Below are 25,986 nucleotides of genomic sequence, written 5' to 3'. Positions count from 1 at the left end.
ACAAGGTAAATAAGGTGGATTACACTACACCTATTAGGACCAAGCATGGGATGACTTAACCAACAAAAATCAGAGTTATATCATGGCAAAATAACCCCCAAAACACATTGAAATGATAGCTCGCAAGCTTAGGCATGAAGGCATACGCAATGGTTCATGGTAAGGCATATAGGGGCAAACCCTCCAACGCATTAAATGAGTGATAAATGCAAGTGCATGACCACGAAACATGGACTGAAATCAGATAACAAATGATGCCAAATCATTCAAATAGTCCAAGTAATGCATGCTAGTGGACTTGATACACAAAGCTAACAAGCTAGAATGCACTATAGCTATACAAAGCAAGGCATGCATGACCAAAACAACCAAAATCAGAGCTAAAGCATGCTAAAACATGGACAAAAGCTTCTTGAAGTTAAGCCTAAAGCGTGCTAGAATGACATGTTAAAGCATGAGACACGCTAGGCTAATTCATGGAATTACACTACAAGTGTATGGAGCATGCAAGGGGCCATCAAACCCACCCAAAACAGAGTCATGGAATGCTAAAACAACACCAAAAACCTACTGAAATGGAGACAAAACAAGCTAGAATGACATGCTACTTCATGAAGCATACAAGACTAGTTTGGGTGATTTACACTAAAAGTGTATTATGCATGCATGAAGTGACAAAACCAAGTAAAAACAAAGGTATGCCACAACAAAATAACCCCAAATACAAGCTAAAATATGGCCAACATAAGCTTAACAAACATGCTCAAACATGGGGCATATGAAGCAAGTATTGAAGACACAAGGAGAGGGGATGACCCTCTCCCTTTTTGGACCTCAAAACACCCTTCCCACCATTGAAATTCCTCTGAGTTTCAGTGGTGAGAAGGCCAAAATAAGGTGGTCCCAAAGGCTTAAAAAGAAGGCACAAAAGCAAGGCCAAACGAGGCCTAAGAGGGGGTAAACAACCCCAAACACAAAAGTGACCTTAAACAAAGATCTTAAGCACACAAAAATAGAAATTTTTGTAGTTAAGAGTTAACCTTAAAACAATATGCAAGTAAGGGTAAAATCTTAAGCAAGAAAGGGGGTTTAAGGAGTTAGAGGCTCACCCTTGAAGACCCTCTTCAAAACCACAACTCCAGCATGTTTTTCAAGCTCAAACCAAACCAAAAACTCCAAAACCAGCTCCTAAGCACCTCAGCAACAAAGGAATGGTGTTTGTGTGTTAAAGTAAGACAAAACTACACTTTAAGGCACAAAATAAGAACAAACAAGGAGATATAAATACAAGAGTGTATGTATATCTCAAACCTCCAAATTCTGAACCTAGAGAAGGGAGGAGGTGGTTCTCTTTTATAGAGAACCAAAAGCTCAAGCTTCTTGAAGAAGCTAAGGTTCAAGGCCATCCCTCCATACACGCTCCAGCTGTGCCAGTTGGAGGAAAATATCTCAAAAAATGTGACAAAAAGCAGCCGACCACTTGAAGTGGTCGGCCAACTACTTGAAGTGGTCGACCGACCACCACAAGTGGTCTCCCAAGACAACAAGTGGTCGGCCATGGTGGGAGATGATCAGCACACTGAAAACAAGCCAGGGGTGGGGTGGTCGACCAGAAAAGGTGGCCCAAAGACCAAGAAAACCAGTTGTCTGACCAGAAAACTGGCTGGCGGGAAGAAAAATGGTCTCCAATGGGAAATACTGGTCTCCCACCCTTGTACCACCTTCCAAACAAGGAAAACAAGGTTTGTACCAAAAACAAACCAAAACGGATGCAAGACGAGAGATCGGGAGGCAAAGCGCGCAGCCGAGAGACCCGAAAACTAATCCACGAGCACCAAAAGTGGTTTACAACCACAAAAGTGGTCTCCCGGACCACAGTGTCCCTCTAGGTAGAGGAAACAAGGTGTGGTTCAAAAACCACACCAAACGGAGAACGTTAAGTGGTCTCGAGTCAAGGCGCGCAGCCGAAGGCTTCGAAAACTAGAAACTAGTCTCCAAACGGGAAAAGTGGTCTACGACCACAAAGAGATGGTCTACAAGACCACTCCCTCCCTCCAGGGGAGAGAAACAAGGCTTGGTCCATAAACCGAGCCAAAGCACAAAGAGTTTAGAGGCCCGGAGGCAAGGCACTCAGCCGAAAACTCCGAAACCTCGAAACAAGCACAACATGCGCAATCACCAAGCGCTCAATCGATGACGTCTTAGTCTTAAGGTCAGTCAAAAATGGGGTGTCTACACCATGTCATGCTCAAAATATTTTTCTCATCTTTTGAAAATCTTATGCATAATGCCAATTCGAAAACACATTAATCCAACAATTTCAATAAAATTCCAAGATGGTAAATACGACTCAGGTAATCCCTAGGCTGGTGTCTGCAAGTAGACTATACAAGTACTACCAAATTGTCATTTTTACTAGTATTAACTGGAAGGCTCAACACCTGTAATCTGTCATTTTTACCAGTATTAACTAGAAGGCTCGACACTTATCCGCGTGGATTTCTAGTCTTTCACCATGGACACTCTGGCCAACTTAACCAATATCAAACTACACCTCCTAGCCGGACTTACCAACATATTTATCCAAATCAAATCCAAATAATTTTGGTTCCCAAAAACAATTCCGTTCTCAAAACAATAGTCTTCAATTGCAATTCAAAATCCATGATAACAATGAAATGGGATGGCAATGCAATATGTAACAATGCATTAGATTAGTTCCAATTTCAATTCCACCACACAAGGCTCCATTGTGATCAAATTCCATATCTCTATCAATGTAATATCATAATACAATTCCAAGAGATAATCCAACAATATCCACATTCATGTAGTCTCCATATGTTAATCAGCATTTCCAATTAGTCATTTCAAGACAAATCTATAGCATACTATATCTCAAACGTTCAAAGTTCTAACATTTCTTATCCTTCCAAGAAATCCCTCATTAATGCAAATACGGTAAATTTCCACCGATAGTCAAAATAGTTATCTCTAATGTATTAATTTAAAAGATAACAACATGGATATACAATCCAACCTATAACCATAACTTGGAATCTCCCATGATTCCCAACATTTAGAAACAATCCATATTCCACATTTTAAAGACAAACTTTCAAGACTTATATGACTTTCCATTAAACTCAACATTTCAAAGGAGTAATAAATACTTGATATTCTAATAGTTTCATAAGTGTTTTCCGAATCAAAACCTCAATTTTTAAACCAAACAAAATCTTTTCTAAAAAATCTAACAACTCCCAAAACATTAGCATTTAGGATTTTTCACAAATTAAAGCTCTCTCACTTTCAAATACCCGTACGTAATTTTATATACAAAAATACATTAAATAGCAAGATTATAGGTAATCAACTCCCAATTTAACCAAACCCTCAATTTACAATTCAAATGTCACATATATAAATTTGATGTTCAAAAGCAACATATTAGCATACTCCAACTATTAAAATCAAAAATCCATTTCTCAATTGTCTTGACTCATACAAAACTTTCAATAAATTTTGTTCCACTTCAACCAAGATAACCAAAATAAATTTCACTAATATCTCATACTTATGAAATATTAACATTTCATCCTACTATATTAAAAGTTATTGTATAATCTCAATAATACACTTTTAACTTTAAAGGATATAAACTTTTAACCAAACTAATTTAATCCACTAAATTAGTAATTTTCTTATATTCACATTTTTCCAAAAGAAATAATACCAAACATAACTTAACCCAACTCATCTTTCAAGCATAATCGTATTTCATGAATATAACACTTTTAGAGTTTTTAATCCCAAAACAACTCTATAATATCAACTTAACAATTTACACCATATTCATCAACATCAATTTATTTTTCTTCTCAAAAATAAATTTCAAAACTCAAAGATGAGATAAATATTTCAACATTATTTTCTCAAAATAAATTATCTAACCATAATATGAGGTAGATACAACTCATACAACTATAAATTTTATTTTATTTTTAGATTTTTAACAAGCATTTCCAACACAAGATGATTTTTCCAAATCAATTTCAAAATAACAATATTCTTAACACTTCAACCTAATTTTTCTTTCAAAAATTACCCAAAAAAAATCTAAAAATAAATAAATATATATATATATATGCAATATCGCTTATAATGACATATTTTCTTAAAATAACCCTAACATAACTTTAATGTAAGAATATGAAGAAAGTCCCTACCTCAAATAATAAAGAAAAGCATATCTGGAAGGCAAATCTTGCCAGATCATGAATCCGAGACTCCATTGCGAAGATCACGACGAGCTCTCCGACTTTCATGTACAAAACTTTTGCAAAATCTCACTCTATGGACTCCCATTTAAACCTCAAAGGTTGAGTTTCTATGGAGTATTCAAGAAAGAGAAAAAGAGATGCAAAAACTCTGCTCAACTAAAAAAATAAATAAATAAAATGGATGAAGAAAGATGGAAGTAATGGAGATGAGGAAAAGATAGAAAAGAAAGAGACAACCCACATGGGATTTGTCTCTACGCACCTCCCAACACACTTTTCCCAAAATTTTATTTATTTATTTTTATATTATTCAACCCATTAATTGGTACAATATATACATTGTAATAACATTTCAAAATTTTGTAACATAAATCATAAAATGATATAATTTTTCTCACCACAAAATATAACATTTTTATACACCACAAAATATAATCTTTTGCTCACTATAAAAATATATATAATTTTTCACCATAATGTACCCACCATAAAATCAACTATCGAATATTTATTATAATCCTTTATAATAAATAATAACAACTTCCAAGGTGGTTATTACCAATCACATAATTAAAAATGACCAAACAGTTAAACATGGGTCATTAAACAAACTCAAATTAAATTAAATCTAAATCATGGGTCTCACCCATAAGTCAAACATGGTCCAATTATATACCAAAATAGACCCAACAATTTAATCTCAAGTCATGACCTAAACACCCAAAACTCTATCAAATTATGTTGTACACTAGACCGAACACCGATCAGTCCGCGAATTTTCATACAATAAATACTCATCAATAAATTCTGAAATGTTTACCCAACGTGCTAGACTCGCATGTGAACAACATGTTAAAATTTCATAATTTTCTGAGATTGGGAACTATTTTTAAAAAATACAAAACCAAACTATTTTCGCACAGAATTTACATAGCAATCAAATTCAAAAATTTTGCTCAATTAAATTATGCATTGGCTATTTAAAAATAAATAAAAATCTGGGTCATTACAGAATTTCTCTTAGCTCATGAAATATTGTGAATAATGGAAAGATGGAAAGTGTGGATATTGATATAGTAAAAAGGAATAGTGGCTTGGTTGTTATTATTCCTTGAATTTTAAGTGGTGTTCATCTGTGGTGATGTTAGATGTTTGTTGGCAGGATTGAAATGTGATATATTTGTTAATTGTGCATGAGTCCAAGTGAGAGTTAGTTTTGGGTAAATGTGGTGTTGTGTTGGTACCCGTGCGGGGAGTTTAAAAAGGTGCCCAAATGCCCTGTTTAGGCTTATCGCTAGACGAATGTGGGGAAAATGTTTTGGGGGTGTCCACACAGTCCCACCGTATAATAGCTGGCGAAAGTGGAAAAACAAATGGTTTTCCTTAGGGTGCCCACTTCCTGCCGTTTAATAGTTGGTAAATGTGGGGGCGGTTTCTAAAATAAAAGTAACGGGTGTTCTCAACTGAACTCTTGTGGATGGATGTGCAGCATGTTCTCCATGGTTATGGATGTTTAATTATTATACATGAAGACATGAATTGTAATTGTCTGTGTTAGATTATCATGGTTCATTGTGATTTGTTAAAGACTATCTGTGAAAACAAATTGCATTGTAATGTTTTGTCACATGGATGCCATAATCTTTTTCAAAGGAATAAATACTTGGTTAAATGTGTTCCTACTGGGCATATAGCTCAACCTTAATTTATTTTTCAGGAATTGACGAAGGACAACCTCGTTGATGGATTGGTCCAAGCACTAACTCTTTTTTTTTTGGGGATGGTAGAAGTCGAGAGGGTGTTGGTTGTTTTAAAGTGGGATTTTTGTATCTGGACTACTGAATGTATCTTGTGATGTTGTCCGCCCAAGGGGCTTATGTTTTTGTTAGGTCATCTAGTTCATTGAACTGGAAAACGAAGTTCGGATATTGGGGGAATGTATTTATTAAATTGTAATCACTTAACTCTTAGTTCAATGAGAAAGATGGCATTTTGGATTAAAGGATCATGTTATTATTGTGTATTATTGTGTGAATTTCCAGGACGTTAGAAATTGGTATCAGAGCGATAGGCTAGAATACTTTGGGCTCGTGGGAAGTGACGTGTGTCACAGTAAGGTCCTTAGGTCAAGATGGAATGCTTAGGATCCCTAGTGTGTATGTGTCTCTATGTGACTATATGGATATGGGGTTAGACTCCTATGATGTGGCTTTGTCCGTCGCATTCATCAAAATCCTAGTGGAAAGGCACTTGATCAATGTTCTTTCCACCTGGAGTCCTTGATCGCCATGGAATTAGCTAACATCTAGGGAGGATAACTCATGTGTGTTTCTGTGTGAATGTTTGTGTATTTGTTTGGATTATTTGACATGAAAGTTTATGAAGTTTTCAAGGGGAGTGAGTGTGAGGATTGAGTATGGAGCACTTAGGTGCGGAAAGTTATTATTGACTTTAACGTTGTCCTTATTTCTTATAGATGTCCGAGCGTGCTAGAGCTCACGACAGACCCCATCAGGGAGGCCGGAACATCCCAACCCAACTTGAGATCCCTCCGCAAGAGGAAAGAGTGGGTCAAAATGACAGACCCGTTCCACCGGCCCAAGAAGATTTGAGGGTCTTGGCTAGGGAAATGGCGGGGCCCTATGGGAGTCCATGGAAATGTTGAGAGCCGAGCAAGCGGCTAGGACTATTAAAGGGGAAACGAGAGCTTCCTTTTTGAAAAAGAAGTTCTTTGTTCCAATCCTGTCGAGTATAGCGGCAAGCCCAATCCGATGAAAGCTGACGAGTGGTTGGAGCAAGTGGTCAAGTCTTTTGAGATCTTAGACATCCGAGAAAATGAGTTGTAAGTAGCATTAGCGGCCTACCAATTGAAGGGGGAGGCCGGGCAGTGGTGGAAATCCATAAAGCATGGGGTTGAACATACCTAGGAAGCATTCATGCAAGTTTTCCAAAACAAATTCCTCCCTCCCACGACTAGGGAGCGATTGAGGAAGCAGTTTGAACAGTTATTGTAATTAGATGCACCGATGGCGGAGTTTGAGGCTAAATTTACTAGCTTATCTCGTTTTGCACCCGACTTTGTGGCTACAGAAGGGCAAAAGTGCCTTGAATTTGAGAAAAGGTTGAGACCGAAAATCTTGATAAAGGTGGTTGGCAATACGATCCATGATTATAACCATTTAGTTGAAGTAGCAGCTCATGCGGAGATTACTGTAGAGGATGAAGAGACAAGGCAAAGATTGAAGAGAGCAGGATAGTCAGATCTTAGGAGTGACACAGGCTCTTCAAAGAGGTCCAGGGGTTCATCATCATCCTTGCAATCATCTTCACAACAAGTCAAATCCTCTAGTCATGTGACGGGCGGGAGTTCGGGAAATATGACTTGAGTTACTGGTGCTTGTTATAGATGTGGCCAAATGGGTCACAAGGTTGCGGAGTGCGGACAGAAAGGTGGGGTACGGTCCCAGCCTGTACGTCCACAGGGTCAACCTCAAAATAGGAGCCAGCCATAATCTTGTTATCAATGTGGTCAACCTGGACTTTTGAAGAAGTTTTGTCCGCAGAAAGTAGGAACTCCGGAGGTGGCAGGATCTAGGCAGTCTGGAGGTCTACAGATGGGTCAAGGGTAAAGTCAATTGTATCAGCCGGCTGAATCAAGACAAGCATCCAGGACAGTTCAAGGAGCCACGTCTACTCAATCCACACAATAAGCTTATGTTCAGAGAGGTGACGTAGGGGAGTAGAGGTTGCAGGGAAGAGTGTATGCTGTCACCGTTTCTGAGCAAGCTACGGGGACATCAGTTGTGAGAGGTACATTTCTCATCTTCAATACTTGGGCTAAGGTATTGATTGATACTGGGGCATCGTATTCATTTATTGCCACATCATTTGCATCATTGTTAGGGCTAGAGAGTAAACAATTGTAGGCTTCGCTTACAGTAGAATCTCCAGTAGGGAGAAGTGTCATTCTGACTCAGGAGTGTCAGGGGTGTATAATTGAGGTGGCAGGTCGATAGTTCACATTTAATTTTGTATTGATAGAAATGTCGGGTTTTGATGTTATCCTCAGAATGGATTGGCCGTTCACAAACCGGGCGACAATAGATTACCATCGGGAGAGGTTACGGTGTGCACTACAAATAGTGATTGTTTCACATTCCTGGGGGATAGGTATGATAGATCCTTACCCTCCTCATACTACCCATGTGGCCAAGGTCAATTCAATTTCCTTTTAGCAACCCTTTGGGATGACGGGAGTGATGTAGTTCAGGATGAATTCCCAAGGGTAGTGTGTGAATATCTCGACGTCTTTCTTGATGATCTTACAGAGTTGCCACCTCATAGGGAGGTAGAGTTCACCATAGACTTGCTTCCGGGTACGACACCTCACTACAACAAAAAAGGGTTTTTATGGCGCGCAATGCACGTCGTAAAAACCCTTCTACGACGTGCAGCGTGCGTCATATTATAATTAGTCATGGAAAGTCATTCACTTTCAACGACATGCTTTGTACGCTGTTAAAAACTATTTAACAGCAAATTTTTTACGCCGTCGTTACTTTTTCTACGACATGCTGTAGTACGCCGTTAAAAACTATTTAATAGCAGACTTTGTGCGTCGTTGATCTTGTGCGTCGTATTTTATTTTTCTACAACAACTTTTGCACGCCGTTAATTCAAGCAACAAACCATGACATTCATTACTAGTCGTTGAATATTTAATACAATGACCTATTTTGCCTGCCGTAGATAACCTAAGTTTCATAGCATTTTTTGCATGCCGTAGAATATGTATATTTTTAAAAAAAAAAAAAATCAGCAGATTTTATTTCACCTGTTCTGTATAATTTAAGAAAACATAAGCATTAATCAAATACCAAAATATTATTTCAAACATCCATAAAAAACTATCCATAAGTTCTAAATATCCAAAAACTATCTATACATTCCAAACCATCTAAAAACTAAGTTTCTAAACATAAAAAACTATTCCTAAGTTCTAAACCGTCCAAAATGTTTTAAATCATCCAAAAAAATATTGGATATTTCCTTAAGGATGGGAAATCAATGATATTGTTAGATGGGAATGCAAGGTTTGAACCCTCGTTCATGTATTCAGTTTCAGAAGGAATTGATTGAGCTTGTTGTGGACATGGAATGGACTCAACTGCATCTGGATGAGAAGTGTCAGCACCAGGTTTCTCTCTTTTAATTTGAACCTTGGGCTTGGGTTGGAATTTGCCATCGCGACGTCTTGAGATCAACCGGCTACCACTTGAGCATCTAAAAGATTTAATAAAATGAAAATTCAGCAAGATTAAATTAAAGGCTCTACCAAGACTAATCACTTAATATTTATCGTCTTCTGTGGGTTCTACATTAACTTAATTGCATCAGCATCACAGTATCATACTCTCTCATAGAGTTGACAAGAGAACCAAACTATCAAAGTAACCATGATTATACTCCATAGAAGGTTTACGATGTTCTAAACAATGGTACCAATTTTAATTGGCACTACCGAGTTGATTGATTCATTCAAGTATCAATATCTGAAGTACCTATTTGATGCACTAAATAGCACTCTGTAAGACTAATTGTAGACACCCCATTTTTGACCGACCTTAAGACTCAGACGTCACCGATTGAGCGCTTGGTGATGTTGCATAATGTGCTCGTTCAGAAGTTTCAGAGTTGCGGCCGTGAGCCCTGCCTCCGGACTTCCGAACCCTCTTCTGTGCCTTGTCTCGGTTTGCGAACCAGACTCGGTTTTCTTTGTTTCTTTTCCTGAGGGAAGAGAGAGGTCCCGTAGACCATCTCTCAATGTCCGTAGGCTACATTTGGTGGCCGTAGGCCTTTTTTCCCATTTCGGAGTCCGGTTTCCGGTTTTCGGAGCCATCAGGCCGTGTGCCTCGGTTCGGGACCGCTTAACCATCTCCTATTGCTCTAATTTTTGGCATACTTCTTATTTGCTCCCTTTTGAGGGACACTGGGGTCTGAGAAACCCACTTCGTGGCCGAACACCACTTTCGATGTTTAACAGCCCATTTTCGGGACCCCGAACTGCGCGTTTTGGTCCCCGAGCATTCGTTTTGCAACGGTTTTCGTTCATTTTTGGCAGGTACCTCTGTTTTATCACCGGGGAGGTCACTGAAGGGTGGGAGGCCAGCAATTGTTGCAGCAACCAGTTATACATCCTCCGACGCGCTCCGGCGCCCGTTTTTCGCACTTCCGGGCTAATGTTGAACCCCTTGGACCCTTTTTCCTGAACTTTGAACCACATATTTGTGATGTACACACATGGGAGGACCCTAAAAGTTCATGGCCGGCCATTAATTCAACTTGACCCTTTTGACCCCCTCCTTCCGGGCTAATGTTGAACCCCTTGGACCCTTTTTCCTGAACTTTGAACCACATATTTGTGATGTACACACATGGGAGGACCCTAAAAGTTCATGGCCGGCCAGTAATTCAAATTGACCCTTTTGAACCCCTCTTTCCGAGCTAATGTTGAACCCCTTGGACCCACTTTCTTGGACTTTTAACCACATGGTTGTGTTGTACACACATAGGGGTACCCCACCAGTTGGTGGCCGGCCAGAAAATATGATTGAACCTTTTGACCCCTAGCCGACCGGCTAGGGGGTGTGGCCGGCCGGCCACCTGCAACAAAAGTACCAGGCCGGCCGTATTCCTTGCACTGTTCCCTTTACAGCTGTGAGGCTTTATCCCCCAGAAAAGATCTTTATCTGGGAGATATTTCGTGGGGGAATATTACTCTCCTTTTCCCCCACCTTTACACCCCTTCTTTGGCCTATATAACAAGCAAGCCTTGTAGTATTTTGGGGTTAGAAAAATTGTTCTTCAAGTCTCCATACACAACTCCATCTTCATCCTTCTCAATTCTTTGAAAAACCCTAAGTCCCTAACCATCATTTCTTCTACACCACCAAGCTCTACCACCACCACCTCATTTCCAGCAACAAGGAAGGTTTCTCAAAGGCCAAGGAAGCTGCAAATTGGTCCAAGAAGCAACCAAAGCCTTAGTCTTCAAGGGTAAGTAACACTTCTTCTCTTTTGACCCTTTTTCTTGATTCATTTGTAAGCCTCACTTGATTTTTGTTTCAAGCTCCGGCCCCAACTGAAAAGGGCCCTCTTTTGAGCTCATCTTCACTTTTCATCAAGGGCTCAACCCTGTTTGAGCCCTCCATAATACACTTGCTTCATTGATCCTCTTATATGTCATGATTTTGCATGCTATTTTTGGCCCGTGAGTAATCTGTTTTTGAGCATGTTGTAAACTGATATTAGGCTTATTTTGAGCCCCTCTTCAACATTGAAGAAGGGCTCAACACCATTTGGGACTTCCATGTTGTACCTACCTTTATACTCCTCTTTTCTTCCCCATTCTTGCATGCAATGGCAGCCTACCATGCTTTTGTTTTTGGCCATTTTACAGTTCTGAAAAAGTCCTTATTTTGGTCCATACTTCATGTTTCATTTAGGTCCTTTCATGGTTTGGGACCTCCATAGGTCACTTCATGTTATATCTCTCTTTTATTCCCCATTCTTGCATGTTTAGTTAGCCTACCATGCTTTTGTTTTTGGCCATTTTACAGTTCTGGAAATAGTCCTATTTTGGCTCATTCTACATGTTTTATTAAGGATCTTCGGCTGTTTGGTGATTATTTTGCATACCTCATGTTTTAGCCACTTTTGAGCTTCATTTCGCATCACACTTCTACCATGTTTGTATACCGATTTGAGGTCTGCCATATACTGTAAATGTTCATATTTTTGGTCCCTCTTCAGTGTTGTAGAAGGGAATTTTTCAGTTTGGGTTTTGCTTGTATCACTTGCTTCATTACCCCTCTCTTGGCCCCTATTCTTGCATGCCATTTTTTCCATACCTATGCTTGCTGTTTGGCCATGTTTATAACTGTGAAAGTGCCTTTTTTGGGACTGTCTAGCTTCTGTCTTTGCATTTCATATCCATGTTGTGCATGTTTGGCATAGCTATAGGCCATTTCGGGTGCCTAATGTTGCATTTCGGGATAATTCCATGCATTTCGTGTCATTTCGCCTCATTTCGGGACTGTTTTCCCCCATATTTTACTGCTGAAATTCCATTAGAATGATTGCATGCCATTTCCATGTCATTTCATTGCATTTTGCCAATGCCTCGGTTTGCGTGCCCGTGTGCACGCATTTCGAGGCACCTCATTTTTACTCGTCGGCATCCTATGTGAGTGTGGCTGAGGCTCACTCATGTTGGTATAAGCCCGTATCATGTTTCCATGTCATTTAATTACATTCTGCCACCGCCTCGGTTTGCGTGCCCGTGTGCACGCATTTCGAGGCACCTCATTTTTACCCGTCGGCATCCTATGTGAGTGTGGCTGAGGCTCACTCATGTTGGTATAAGCCCGTATCATGTTTCCATGTCATTTAATTACATTCTGCCACCGCCTCGGTTTGCGTGCCCGTGTGCACGCATTTCGAGGCACTTCATTTTTATCCGTTGGCATCCTATGTGAGTGTGGCTGAGGCTCACTCATGTTGGTATAAACCCATTTATCATGTTTCCATGTCATTTAATTACATTCTGCCACCGTCTCGGTTTGCGTGCCCGTGTGCACGTATTTCGAGGCACTTCATTTTTATCCGCTGGCATCCTATGTGAGTGTGGCTGAGGCTCACTCATGTTGGTATAAGCCCATTTATCATGTTTCCATGTCATTTAATTATATTCTGCCACCGCCTCGGTTTGCGTGCCCGTGTGCACGCATTTCGAGGCACTTCATTTTTATCCGCTGGCATCCTATGTGAGTGTGGCTGAGGCTCACTCATGTTGGTATAAGCCCATTTATCTTGTTTTCATGTCATTTCATTGCATTCTGCCATCGCCTCGGTTTGCGTGCCTGTGTGCATGCACTTCGAGGCATCTCATTTTCATTGCATTCTGCCATCGCCTCGGTTTGCGTGCCCGTGTGCACGCACTTCGAGGCATCTCATTTTCATTGTATTCTGTCATCGCCTCGGTTTGCGTGCCCGTGTGCACGCACTTCGAGGCATCTCATTTTTATTGCATTCTGTCATCGCCTCGGTTTGCGTGCCTGTGAGCACGCATTTCGAGGCATCTCATTTCCATAGCATTGTATATATTAGGATTGTATCTTAGTTGCATTTCATGCATATCGTGCATATTGCATCGTGTCCGGAATAGGAGTTAGCCCGGGCACGGGAAACGAGGTACATGTCGTACTCCGAGTGACGGAATGTGTCTCAATTCCCCAGTCACCGACGCTCCGGATTACCCATGATGGAGTTAGGTTTTAGCTGTAGCTTCATGTGCATTCATCCTATATTGAGTTGTGCATTTCGACTCCTCGGCCATCATGCCTCGGTATGCGTGATTGGTGGCACGAGGATCGAGACATGCATATATCTGTGCAAATACATTGCTATGCCCCTTTTCTGCTCTCTGTTGCAGCAAAACGAAGAATCAGCAACCTTTCGGGGCTTGGCACGCATTTCAAGAACAGGTGTAAACAGAGGCTAATCGGGGCATTCCGGTGGATTTCCGCGCAAGACAACCCGGACATGCATCACCCATCAGAAGCAAGGCAGTCCCTGGCTTGCACGCCAGTTTTATTTGCTTTCTTAGTTAATTTGTTAATTAATTAGGATTTTGTAATATTTTGGACTGTAATATTCTTTCATTCGGGACTGTAATATTTGGACTGTATTATTTATTCGGACCCTCTGCGCGAGGGCACAACTGTAATAAGTGTGGGTGAGTTTGATGTATGTCTTCCAACCCCACGTCTTTCTCTCTTTTATTTATCCGCTTATGATGGTTAGATTAGGGCATGTTTAAATTAGCATACAGTATGATAGCATGTTTGCATCATTCATCTGTTTTGCATGCACCGGGCTCGGCGCATCATACTAACTGCATCGTACTTCCAATTCCAAGTTGAATACATGGTAGTTGTAGCATCTCATATACCATCTTAGAATAGCCGAGCCTGCTATAGTTGCATTTCGCATGTGTTGCATTAGACATTTCTGTATACTTAGGATTCATGCATGATTTCTAATAAGTGTCTATTTTGGCTTGGAGTACTCGGTAAGTTTTACGCTTTAGCATCCTTGCATGCGTGTGAGTGAATGCCATGATAGCATGTTTACCATGAGGCTATGTGCTTATCTGATATAACTGCCTGAATGCCTGTGGGTGAAGGTTGGGTTATTTAGATTGGAATAAATCATCAGATGTTTCAAGCCTACCTGCGGGTAGCAAAACTATTTTCAAACAAACAAACATGAAATGTTTTGTTCCAATTCAGGCGATCCAGTCTATACTTGTATGCTGTGCGCATCACATAGTAACCTAGGCCAATAAACCGGAATAAGAACTCGCAATGTTTTCAAAAATTGATATCATGGTTAGTAGAGGCCGGTCTATGACCGGGCGAGCGGGGGTGCTCACGAAGTGACCTTCCCCAATCGTACCCAAGTTCCCGAGCCGAGGCAACTTTGGTGATGACGGACACGTGGCCTTTTGGCACCGAGTCAGGGTTTCCTAAATTTCCCAAAATAAAATATTTAGGTGGCGACTCTGTATCTGGCAAAGCAGTCCATGTTTGGCACTTCTTTCAAAAAATTAGTTTTCCTAAAACGATTTGCCGGATTTGGACTCTTTGGTTCAGATTTAGAACCGTGACTACGAAAGTCGAGTCCGAGCTGTAGCGAGGTCCCCCGCGGGCTTGTTACAGTTTCTGGCGACTCTGCTGGGGATTTAGAGAGCTTGACTCGAACTCATGATATCTGTTTTTGACTACACTTGCGTGATTCTTTGCATTGCATTTGCATTGGTGCGCCTAGGACACCGTGTTTGCCATATGCTATTCCTGAACGGTTTGCCGGAGGCTTGTCTTGTCAAGGCATGACCATAAGGCTGACCGGTTGTGGGCTCTGCCAGTATGGGAACACAAACCCCGGTTTTACCGGGGCACCCTCTTTGACCATTCGACCTAGTGCATATTCGGATCCATAGTGACCATTCCAAATTAGGACAGGTTGCTTACCCGTTCATAGGTTGTTTGAAACCACTGCGTGCGTAGTGAAACCCTAGCTCCTGACGCAATAGGACAGGGATACCCTACCCCAACATAGGGGTGTTTTTGGCTCTCACTTATCTGTTATGTGCTTTAGAGTGCGTCTCTACAGGAATGCATGTATCAGTATATGAGTTTGGGCGTCAGGCCTGCGGGCATCAGTTCAGTATTGTCAGTATCAGGCCTGCGGGCATCAGATCAGTATATGAGTTTGAGTATCAAGCCTGCGGGCATCAGTTCAGTATCGTTGGCATCACCTGCGGGCATCAGCCAGTATTTGAGGATTAGTTATCTGCAGATATCAGATTCCGTTTTAGACAGTGATACAGGGATAAATATCAGTGTTTGAGGACAGTGTGTTATTCAGCTTATTGACTGTGTGTTGATTATGCCCGACTGCGTGTCTTGCATTTTATTTTAAGCTGTTATGCTGCCCGTTTATCTGTTTATTTATTTCCTTTTCGCTTTATTTATCTTTTGCTAGGTCAGTTTTAGCACAATTGCTTCCAACCCAGCAGGCATTCCCTAAGCACATTGGACACGAGGTCGTCGACTCCATCGATCTGAGGATCTAATCGACGGACAGCCAGTGTTCTATTCTCTACCCCCTGTTACCAGAAGGAAGCCGAAAAGGCGTAGTGTGTCAGAACAGAGGTTGTCGGAGCAGTGGGTTACTTCATCAGAGGACTATAGGACTGAGGTCTCAATTACTGCTGTAGAAATAGACATACCAGTTAGACAGATGGAGCAACAGAATACATCAGGGATGGAGGCTCTAATGCGCCAGATGCAGGAGAGTATGAAGCAAATGCATGACGATGCCGCCCGTCAAGCGGAATTCTCCAAACAGCAGGCCACAGTCATGGCCCAACAGGCTGAGCTGATTACCAGATTGCAACAGCAGAATACAGCATCTGCTTCACACCAAATCCCTCCTCCGGCAGGGGCTCCGTTACCTGAGCAGGCACCTACTGTTCAGAACGCCCCACCAAATGCCCAGAATACCCTGCCGAATGTCCAAAACTTACAAGAGGACACGAGTCTTCCAACGGGGCCGGCTCCGCCCCCGCTTCCACCACAACTGTCCAAGGTCCATACATCCAATCACCCGGACTCTCCCTTCGAGGTCGAGGTTGATCATACAGCTCTGAAACTGAGCAAACTGGAGAAGCTCTTCAAGAAATCCCAAGGGGTCAAGGCTATGCCGGATATCGAAGATGGATATACCGAGGAGGCCGTAACACTCCCCGATAGGTTCAAAATGCCACAAATCGACCGTTTTGACGGGACCGGCGACCCCATGGTCCATATCCGACTGTTTGCGGATGTCTTGCGGCCAATGGGCCTAACACGACCACAGAAGCTCTCACTATTCGGCCGAACCCTGTCAGGTGTGGCCTCCCATTGGTACGCAAGATTACAAGATGAAGTGAAGAAGAATTGGGATGAGATGGCTGAGGCCTTTGTCACGTAATATTCATACAACACTCAGATCGAGATCACAACCCGTGATCTTGAAACGACGAGGCAAGAGCCCAAGGAATCTTTCTCGGACTTTGTGATCCGATGGAGGGCAAAGGCGTCGACGATGACTCTAAGGCCCACTGACAAAGATCAAATTCGGATGATTGTGCGCAATCTCCACCCGAAGTTAATGCAGAGGATGATTGTAGTCCCCTTCCCTACTTTCGCAGATTTACATGATATGGGGGTGCAAATCGAAGATGCAATGAAACAAGGTCTGTTTGACCACGACAGAGAACAACCGAGGAGGACCTTTAACCGCAACAACAATGCAGGCCCGAGTGGCGCTGCAAATACGAGAGCCTCGGAAGTTAGTATGGTCACCACCACTCCCCCTCCCCCTCCAAGGCCCATGACTGCCACACCATTCTCCGGCGCGTCCGGAAGCAACACACAAAACAACCGATTCCAACCGCGAGGCCAAAGAACCTTTACCCCACTATATATGCCCCTGACCAAGGTTCTGGGAATATTGATCAGAAAAAATCATTTAAAACCCCTGGAACCAAAGCCATTACCGAATCCACTCCCCCCCTCTTACGACCCGTCAAAATACTGTGCGTATCACCAACAACACGGTCATGACACCGACCGTTGTTACAGATTGCGTCATGAGATCCAAGATCTTATTGACAAACAAGTGATCGCACCTCCTGATAAACCCAATGTCACAACCAACCCTCTCCCACCACATAACCAAGCTCCCCCTCCCAAAAGAATTAATTTCATCCAGACTGGGGTCGCATCTTACGATCCTAGCATCTATATTACGCCCACCCACCTACCCAAGCCGGAGGTGCTCCTCCCCGATTGCACTGATTTCTTGTGCATGGTGGACATCTCCAAAACCCAACCAGAACCGATGGTGATGACCGTCGAAGACAGGGCAGGACAGATTTTGGGAGAGAATGAGTCTGTTGAATCTGGGACTGGACGGAGTTTTGCTGAGGGAGCCTATGATCCAAGCAAGCATATCCTATCAACGAGCCGAATTGGGCTAAGTGTAGAATTGCCAGAGACAGGAGAGCTATGCATGATCCGAGGGGATGGATCTGGGCTATGGGCAGATGAGCTGACAGCCGTGGAGGAGGACTTTGCTAACTTGCAATTTCTCGACGACCAGGAACTGGGGGATGCGTCAATCAATTGGTACGATTATGAGGGATCAGAGGAGGCCACTGGATGGCTCGAGGATCAACCGGATGCAGTGGGGGAAGCCCAACCAGAACAGAGCCCGGCAGGGGCGGAAATATCAGTTGTGGCCGGAACGGCCGAAAATCAACTTGTACCGCTGGAGAGCGCCGGTGTTAAGAATTCCGCTCAGGACATGGGCATTATGGATATGGGAACTGTTGAACAAACAGCTGTACTGACGCAGCTGGAACAAAGAAAGTTTGAGGAGGCTGAGAGAATTAGAAAGGCTAAAGGCCCTGAGGGGACTGAAAGTGCTGTGTGCACGAAGACAGACAATGCCGCGAGCATATGGACAGAGAGCACTGAGAGTGCGAGTGGACCGGAGCCAGACAGGTGTCTGTTGGCTGCCAGCGGAATGTGGTGGGAAGATGACGACTTGTGTCTTGCCCACACCGATGAAGACTGGGGAAGTGGCCAGCCGGATGATACTTGGTATCTTGATGAAGTGGACCATATGACAAGAAGTGGGCGGTACTTCAAGCCCCCACACCTGGACCAACCCGAGGCATCCGGGAAGGATAGAGAAGTGGAGAGACAGAAGGAGAAGAAGATTGAAGATGAAGCTGTGCTGAAACAATTAAAGAAAATACAAGCAGACATCTCCATCTGGGGACTGCTAATGGCATCACGAGTGCACAGAGAAGCTGTCCTATCTGCTATGGACAAGTCCAAACTCTCCATAGACACCACGCCTGAACAGCTGGTTGGGTTGGTTTTTCCGGAAGGAGGTTCCCCGGCATTAACCTTTTCGGACAAGGAGCTACCGCCTGAGGGCACAAACCATAACAAACCTCTCTATATTTCTGTGGAATGTAGAGATAAGTGGATACCGGTGGTACTTGTTGATACCGGGTCTGCAATTAATGTCTGCCCGACCAGAACGGCATATGCAATCGGGTTGAAACCCGTGGACTTCGTCCCAACTACCCAAGTGATCAGAGCATACGACAATACCAGCAGAGAAGTGATGGGGACTGTTAAAATTCAAACCAAGGTTGGTCCAGGACAACACAGTGTCGAATTTCATATCTTGGACGTTCCCGCAACCTTTAACCTACTTTTGGGGCGACCGTGGTTGCACCAGGTCAAAGCAGTCTCTTCCACTCTACATCAGATGCTAAAGTACCCTCACGGGAAAGAGGTAGCGATCGTTTTCGGGAATTCATCAATCCATCCGCCGCCGGAAGTGTCTACACCTGTCTTGGAGATTGAGCACGGCACGGAGGATGTGTTTTTGTCGGGGTTCACTTTGGCCGAGGCTCAAGTGGTTCAGAATGTCATGGCTGTGAATGAAGGCATGTATGTTAGTGCACAATCTATCTACCTCATGAACAAGCTAAAACATATCCCTAGGATGGGATTAGGGAGAAGCGGCCGGAAGGGCGTCTCAGTGTTGGCCGAAGTGCCACACAACCCCCACGCCTTTGGACTGGGTTATCTGCCCACCAAGGAGGATTGGATAAGGAAAGGGAAGGAAATGGCCGGAAGGGCCAGAGCAAAGAAGGCCGGGAAGCCATTTGAGTTAATACATAGGCCCATCTGGGGTACCCTAAACGGACGTTTCGTCCGGGAGGGGGAAGATTTTCCATTCTGCGGCTTCCCGGAGCCATGGCTAAACGCGGAGGGGAAGCACGTGCCTGGTTTTGAAATCTTCTTCGACATACAATTATCTGGGGATGACGTTGCCGAAGCGCAGACAGACCCACCAACTGAGGTTGAGCAGTGTGAAACAGTGGATCCTGAGAGCACAGAGCTTGAAATGGGGGTAACACTGGCGAGTCTACTATCAGATCCTCCGATCGACCAAGAGTGCTTGGGGGATAACTCTTCGGTTTCTGTGATTGGAGATGAAATAGCTGCGGGCTTTCCAGCGCCGATCTTGGATGCATCTATCGCACCTTCTCTCATCTGGCAATATGAAGAAGGCTTTTTATCTAGCAGTTCCGGGTCAGGTAGTGAGCCGGAATCTGATTCTACCGAATCTTGTGCGTCGGAATCAGATTCCAGCTCGACTGAGTCTGAGTCCGGTATTCCTGGGGGTGATAACCCGGATGCCACAGTCCTGTCTAGGTCGTCTTTTTCATTTTCTTTTGAGTCTGTTGTAACAGAGGAATCTGACGGCTTGGAAGTATTTAATGAGAATGATGTGGATGTGGTTTCCGAGTATTTTTCTGTGCCTTTGATTTATTGCTTAAATCAAGATTTTCAAAATTTTGATGAAAACAGCGAGGAAGAAATTCCCCCAGTTTTGCAACGATTAATTGATCAAGAGCAGGAAAGATTTGTTAAACCTTTAATGGATGAAATCACTACTGTGAATGTTGGTACTGAGAAGGACCCGCGGCTGGTCCAGATCGGGTCCACGTTGTCTTCAGAGGAGCGCGAGCGCTTAGTCGCTTTATTAAAAGATTTCAAAGATGTTTTCGCGTGGTCCTACGAAGACATGCCTGGAATCGATCCTGAGATTGTACAGCACCGGATCCCTCTTGATCCCGAGGCCCGCCCTGTCAAACAGAAACTCAGAAGGATTCGCCCGGACTGGGCTCTCAAAATTAAGGAAGAGGTCACCAAGCAAATTGACGCAGGGTTCCTGCTGGTATCTGAATATCCAACTTGGTTGGCCAACATAGTTCCGGTGCCAAAGAAGGACGGAAGAATTCGGGTCTGTGTAGACTTCAGAGATTTGAACAGGGCCAGTCCGAAGGACGACTTCCCCTTGCCGCACATTGACGAATTGGTGGATTTCACGGCAGGACACGCCTTGCTTTCGTTTATGGATGGTTTCTCAGGCTATAATCAGATAGTGATGGCACCCGAAGACCAGGATAAGACTGCGTTCACTACCCCGTGGGGTACATATTGTTATAGAGTGATGCCATTCAGGTTGAAAAATGCTGGAGCTACGTATCAACGGGCAGCGACTACAATATTGCATGATATGATCCATAAAGAGGTCGAGGTGTACGTGGACGACATGATTGTCAAGTCCAAAGATAGAGAGGGCCACTACACCGCCTTACAAAAATTCTTTCAAAGGATCAAAGAGTTTCGGCTGCGACTGAATCCCCAGAAATGCACGTTTGGTGTTACAGCAGGGAAGATGCTAGGGTTTCTGATCACACAAAGGGGCATCGAGGTCGACCCTTCCAAAATCAAGGCCATCTTAGAAATGCCACCACCAAGGACTGAAAAGGAGGTGCGAGGCTTTCTAGGTAAAGTGCAATTCATAAGACGGTTTATTTCTAAATTAACCTTGACTTGTGAACCACTTTTTGGTCTCCTGAAGAAAGGAAAGAAATTCCAGTGGGACGGCCGATGTCAAGCAGCTTTTGAGCAGATCAAAGAGTATCTACAGAACCCACCCGTGTTGTCGCCACCAGAGCCGGGGAGGCCGTTGATATTGTATCTTTCGGTAACTGAGACTACCATGGGCTGCATGCTCGCGCAGGAGTCAGAAGACAAAGTGGAAAGGGCCATATACTATCTGAGCAAAAAGATGCTGGATTACGAGACCCGCTATACACCGCTGGAGAAGGCTTGTTTGGCCTTGGTATGGGCAACCAGGAAGCTGCGGCACTACCTGTTAGCCGACTCAGTAATGTTGGTTTCGCGTTTGGATCCCATCAAATATCTTTTCGAGAAACCAGCACTTACGGGTAGGCTAGCTCGTTGGCTGCTGTTGCTCTCCGAATTTGATTTGAAGTATGTAACGCGCAAGTCAGTAAAAGGGAGAGCGGTAGCGGAGTTCCTTGCCGACCACCCGGTTGAGGGGGATGAAGCGGTTGAGTATCTATTCCCAGACGAAGCCATTCTGCACGTCGAAAATGAAACTTGGACGATGTACTTTGACGGAGCGTCAAACCAGTATGGGTATGGGATAGGGGTGTTGCTGATAGCGCCTGACGATTCCCGTATCCCTTTAGCATTCAAGCTCCGGTTCAAAGTTTCCAACAATGAAGCAGAGTATGAGGCATGTATTGCTGGCCTGGAAGCAGCCTTGGAACTAGGGGCAAGACGGTTGGACGTCATTGGGGACTCGAACCTTGTTGTGTCTTAAGCAAAAGGAGATTGGAAAGTCAAGGAGGAAAGGATGATAATCTACCACCAAACCTTGGATTTGTTAATTCCCCGGTTTGAGAAGCTAAATTTCACCCACCTCGTGAGAGAGAACAACAGGTTCGCAGATTCATTAGCAACTCTATCTTCTATGATAGACATCCCGTTCGGAGTCCGGATGCGTCCAGTCATTATTGATCAGAAGTTCGTGCCAGCATACGAGTCAATTTCCGCCATAGATGAGGTTCAAGACGGCAACCCCTGGTATTACGACATCTGGAACTTCTTGGAAAATGAGGCATATCCACTAGGGGCAAATGCCAAGGATAAGAGGGCTGTCAGAAGAATGGCTGCTCTATCTGCGGAGGAAAGCTGTACAAAAGGGGTCATCTGGGAATGCATAAGCTCTGTGTAGAAGCTGAAGAGTCAAGACGCCTGATGGAAGCCATCCATGGGGGAGAGTGCGGTGCACACATGAATGGAGTAATGCTAGCCAGAAAGATCCTCAGACAGGGCTACTACTGGTCAACCATGGAGGAGGATTGTATTAGCTTTGTTCGGCGATGCCACAAGTGTCAAATTCATGCAAATCGCATGAACATCCCGCCGTCAAAACTGTACAACATGACTTCGCCGTGGCCTTTTTCAGTCTGGGGAATTGATGTGATCGGAGCTGTTACCCCGAAGGGGTCCAACGGGCATGAGTTTATCCTAGTAGCGATAGATTATTTCACAAAGTGGGTCGAGGCCCAATCATACGCGGTGTTGAAGGCGTCGCATGTCGCAAAGTTCATCAGGAACAACATCATCTGTCGCTACGGGGTGCCAAACGAAATAATTTCAGATAATGGTTCCCACTTCAAGAAAGAAGTGATAGACTTGTTGGAGAAATACAATGTAGCTTTCCATAAGTCATCTACATACCGGCCGCAGACCAACGGAGCGGTTGAGGCCGCCAACAAGAATATCAAGCATATACTACAGAAGATGGTGGGAACCTATCGGGATTGGCCAGACAAGCTGCCATTTGCTCTGTGGGGCTACAGGACTTCAATCAGAACTTCTACTGGAGCAACTCCATATTCATTGGTCTATGGAATGGAGGCTGTTCTACCCATTGAGATTGAGGTTCCGTCGTTACGAGTATTGGCTGAATGCCAGATAGCCGAAGCAGATTGGCAGCAAAGCAGATTCGAAGAACTCATGCTCTTTGATGAAAGAAGACTGAAAGCACTGTACCACATCCAAGGCTATCAACGCAGAATCGCCCGGGCTTTCAACAAGAAGGTTAAGTCCAGGAATCTGAAAGAAGGAGATTTGGTGCTCAAAGACAACCGAGCTCCCATCCACGACCCAAGAGGCAAGTTCAAACCTAATTGGACTGGTCCTTACATCATCAAAGCTATCTGGTCAGGTGGAGCTGTGGTTCTGATGGATCTAGATGGCTTGGAGTTCTCACAATCGATCAATATGGACAAGTTGAAGAAATACTATCCTTGAGAGGCTCGCTAGGCCGAAAACCCGAAAGGGCGACCTAGGCAAAAGTCAGAGCACAAAAAAATTAGAAAATATAAAAACTGAGCTCACAAGGTTGAAAACCCGCAACGGGCGGCCTTGGCAAAAGTTAGAGCGCAAAAGGAGAGTGAAAATACTCGAGTGAACCTCAGCCTGAACTACGTAAGGCTTGATTCCCATCTTTGGGATACGTAGGCAACTTCATCTCGAAGTTCAGCCATAAACTTTTCCCCGATCAACTCTGTCCATTTTGATCATCTCAGTCATCTTTATCCATCAGCATTTATCGTGATCTCCGGTACAGTGCTGTTCAAACTAGGGGCAACTTTCCGTTGCCGTGACGGTGCAAAGTTACTCAGACAAGGGGCAACTTTCCGTTGCTATGAAGTGCCGCTTTGTTCTTCAGACTAGGGGCAACTTTCCAGTTGCAGGGATCTGGGGTTGTGCATCTCAGTGACAGATTTTCGGCGTGTCCAATTCTGATCCACATCGAAAATAGTTTTGAAAAGTTTTAACAAAAGCTGACTTTTTAATCTTTTTACAACTAAGACCATTTTTGGACCAAAAGTGGAAAATTTTCAGTACCATAACTTTCAATTTCATTGATTTCAAAATAGAGTTCTCCTGCTCTTGCATTACAATCGAGGTTGCTTTTTTTAGTACATTCATAAAGAAAACTTGGAAATGCTAAATAAGCAATAAATTTGGGGCATAGTTGAATCAAGTATCTCTGCATCCCCTCCCAGAGCTGGACGAAGCATCTGATGCCAAGCTAGGCCCAACCTGTGCCTCTTCATTAAGCCAATCCAAGCACTCATCGGATAAAGTGCAACTGAAAGTTGGAGCAGGGGCCAGGAGCTCTCTAGTCCTCCATGCCGTGGCATATCGGGCAAGTTGTGCACCCCGGACCGGGAAAGCGGCTGGATACTCAATCCCCTCCGGTGGACAAGTCTGATCATGACCAAACTGACGCAGGAACCGGAACGGAAAATAGAATACGCAGTGGGTTAGACCAATCAATTGGATCCCAATCAGCCGAGACATACTATAACTCATTGCCGGGAGGTTGAGCCAAGGGCAACGCCAAGCAATGCCGTCTGCGGACAAATTGCACATCCAATCGAACCACCACCTTTCGTCAAGAGCATTGACAAGGCGCTGCCGAAAGAAGTAGCCTCGAGCTGAATAAGCTGGGCAAGAGTCCACAGCCTGCAACTTGTCCATTAACCATACCTAGGGGAGGGATGGAAAATGAGAGAATAAAGAACAGAGAGATGTACGATGAGAGAAAAGTAAGACAAGGGTTTTGTGAGAAAACCGAGCCTGAGGGTCGAGTGATGTGAGCAAATATATATGTAAGGTAGGATGGGAAACATTACCTGCAGCAGCAGTGGACTCCCGGCGAACCTAGTCGCCTCCCGGCGATAGACAGAATCTAAACCCATCAATGTCTCGGCCAAGGTCATGGCAATACAGCTCTTTCCTTCTCTCAAACCTTGGGCGACTTCAATCAGGCGAATGCTAGCCCCGCCGAAGCCCGAGGAAAACAGAAAGTGAGACAACAAACATAAGCAGAGGGCGTGTTGCCGGAAACCCTGCCAATAACGGTTGCTGCGGTCACCGGCGTCGGAAAAATGATGGATCAAGCCAAGGATGTCCAGTTCCCCACTGCAGATCAGAGATCGAGCGTCATGCGCCGTGAGCCCACACATCCGCCCTAAAGCCTGGGCATGGCCAAAACGGAGCTGGGGCAAGATCACTTCAGAACATGCAGACTCCATCAAAACCTGAAAGTCTTCGAAAGTGGGACACATCTCTTGGCCGCCAAAGCTAAAAACATGTGTCACTGGATTCCAGAACCTTGTCGCGGCATGGAGAAAAGGGAGATGTAGCGGAGTACGGCTCAGCGTGAATAGTGCATTCAAGCCGAAACCCCGGAAATTCAGCTTTTCCGAGCCATCTAGAGAAGAGATCCAAGATGTGACATTTTCTGCGAGAAACGCTTCCATCTTTGGCTAAAACTAAGATGAAACAAATGTTCCCGAAGTTGAGGCTTTTATAGAAGGAAAAACACTATTCACGGGGACACGTGTCAAAAATCTGGAGGCTGCAGGACTGAGTGGCCGGCCGGCCACCTTTTCTGGCTGGCCAGCCATTTACTTTTTACAAAACTGGCCAGCCAGCTGTCTCTTTTTACAAAAATGGCCGGCCGGCTCCCAGAGGTGGCTGGCAATGCTGTAGTGTATCTCCTTGGCCCTGTTTTACTCTTTGAAGAAAGTTCCAAGCATTTC

Source organism: Camellia sinensis, chromosome 5 (genome assembly GCF_055761805.1).
Source record: "Camellia sinensis isolate YWXY chromosome 5, ASM5576180v1, whole genome shotgun sequence".
In the NCBI taxonomy this organism is placed as follows: Eukaryota; Viridiplantae; Streptophyta; class Magnoliopsida; order Ericales; family Theaceae; genus Camellia; species Camellia sinensis.
This window is presented reverse-complemented; position numbering follows the sequence as displayed.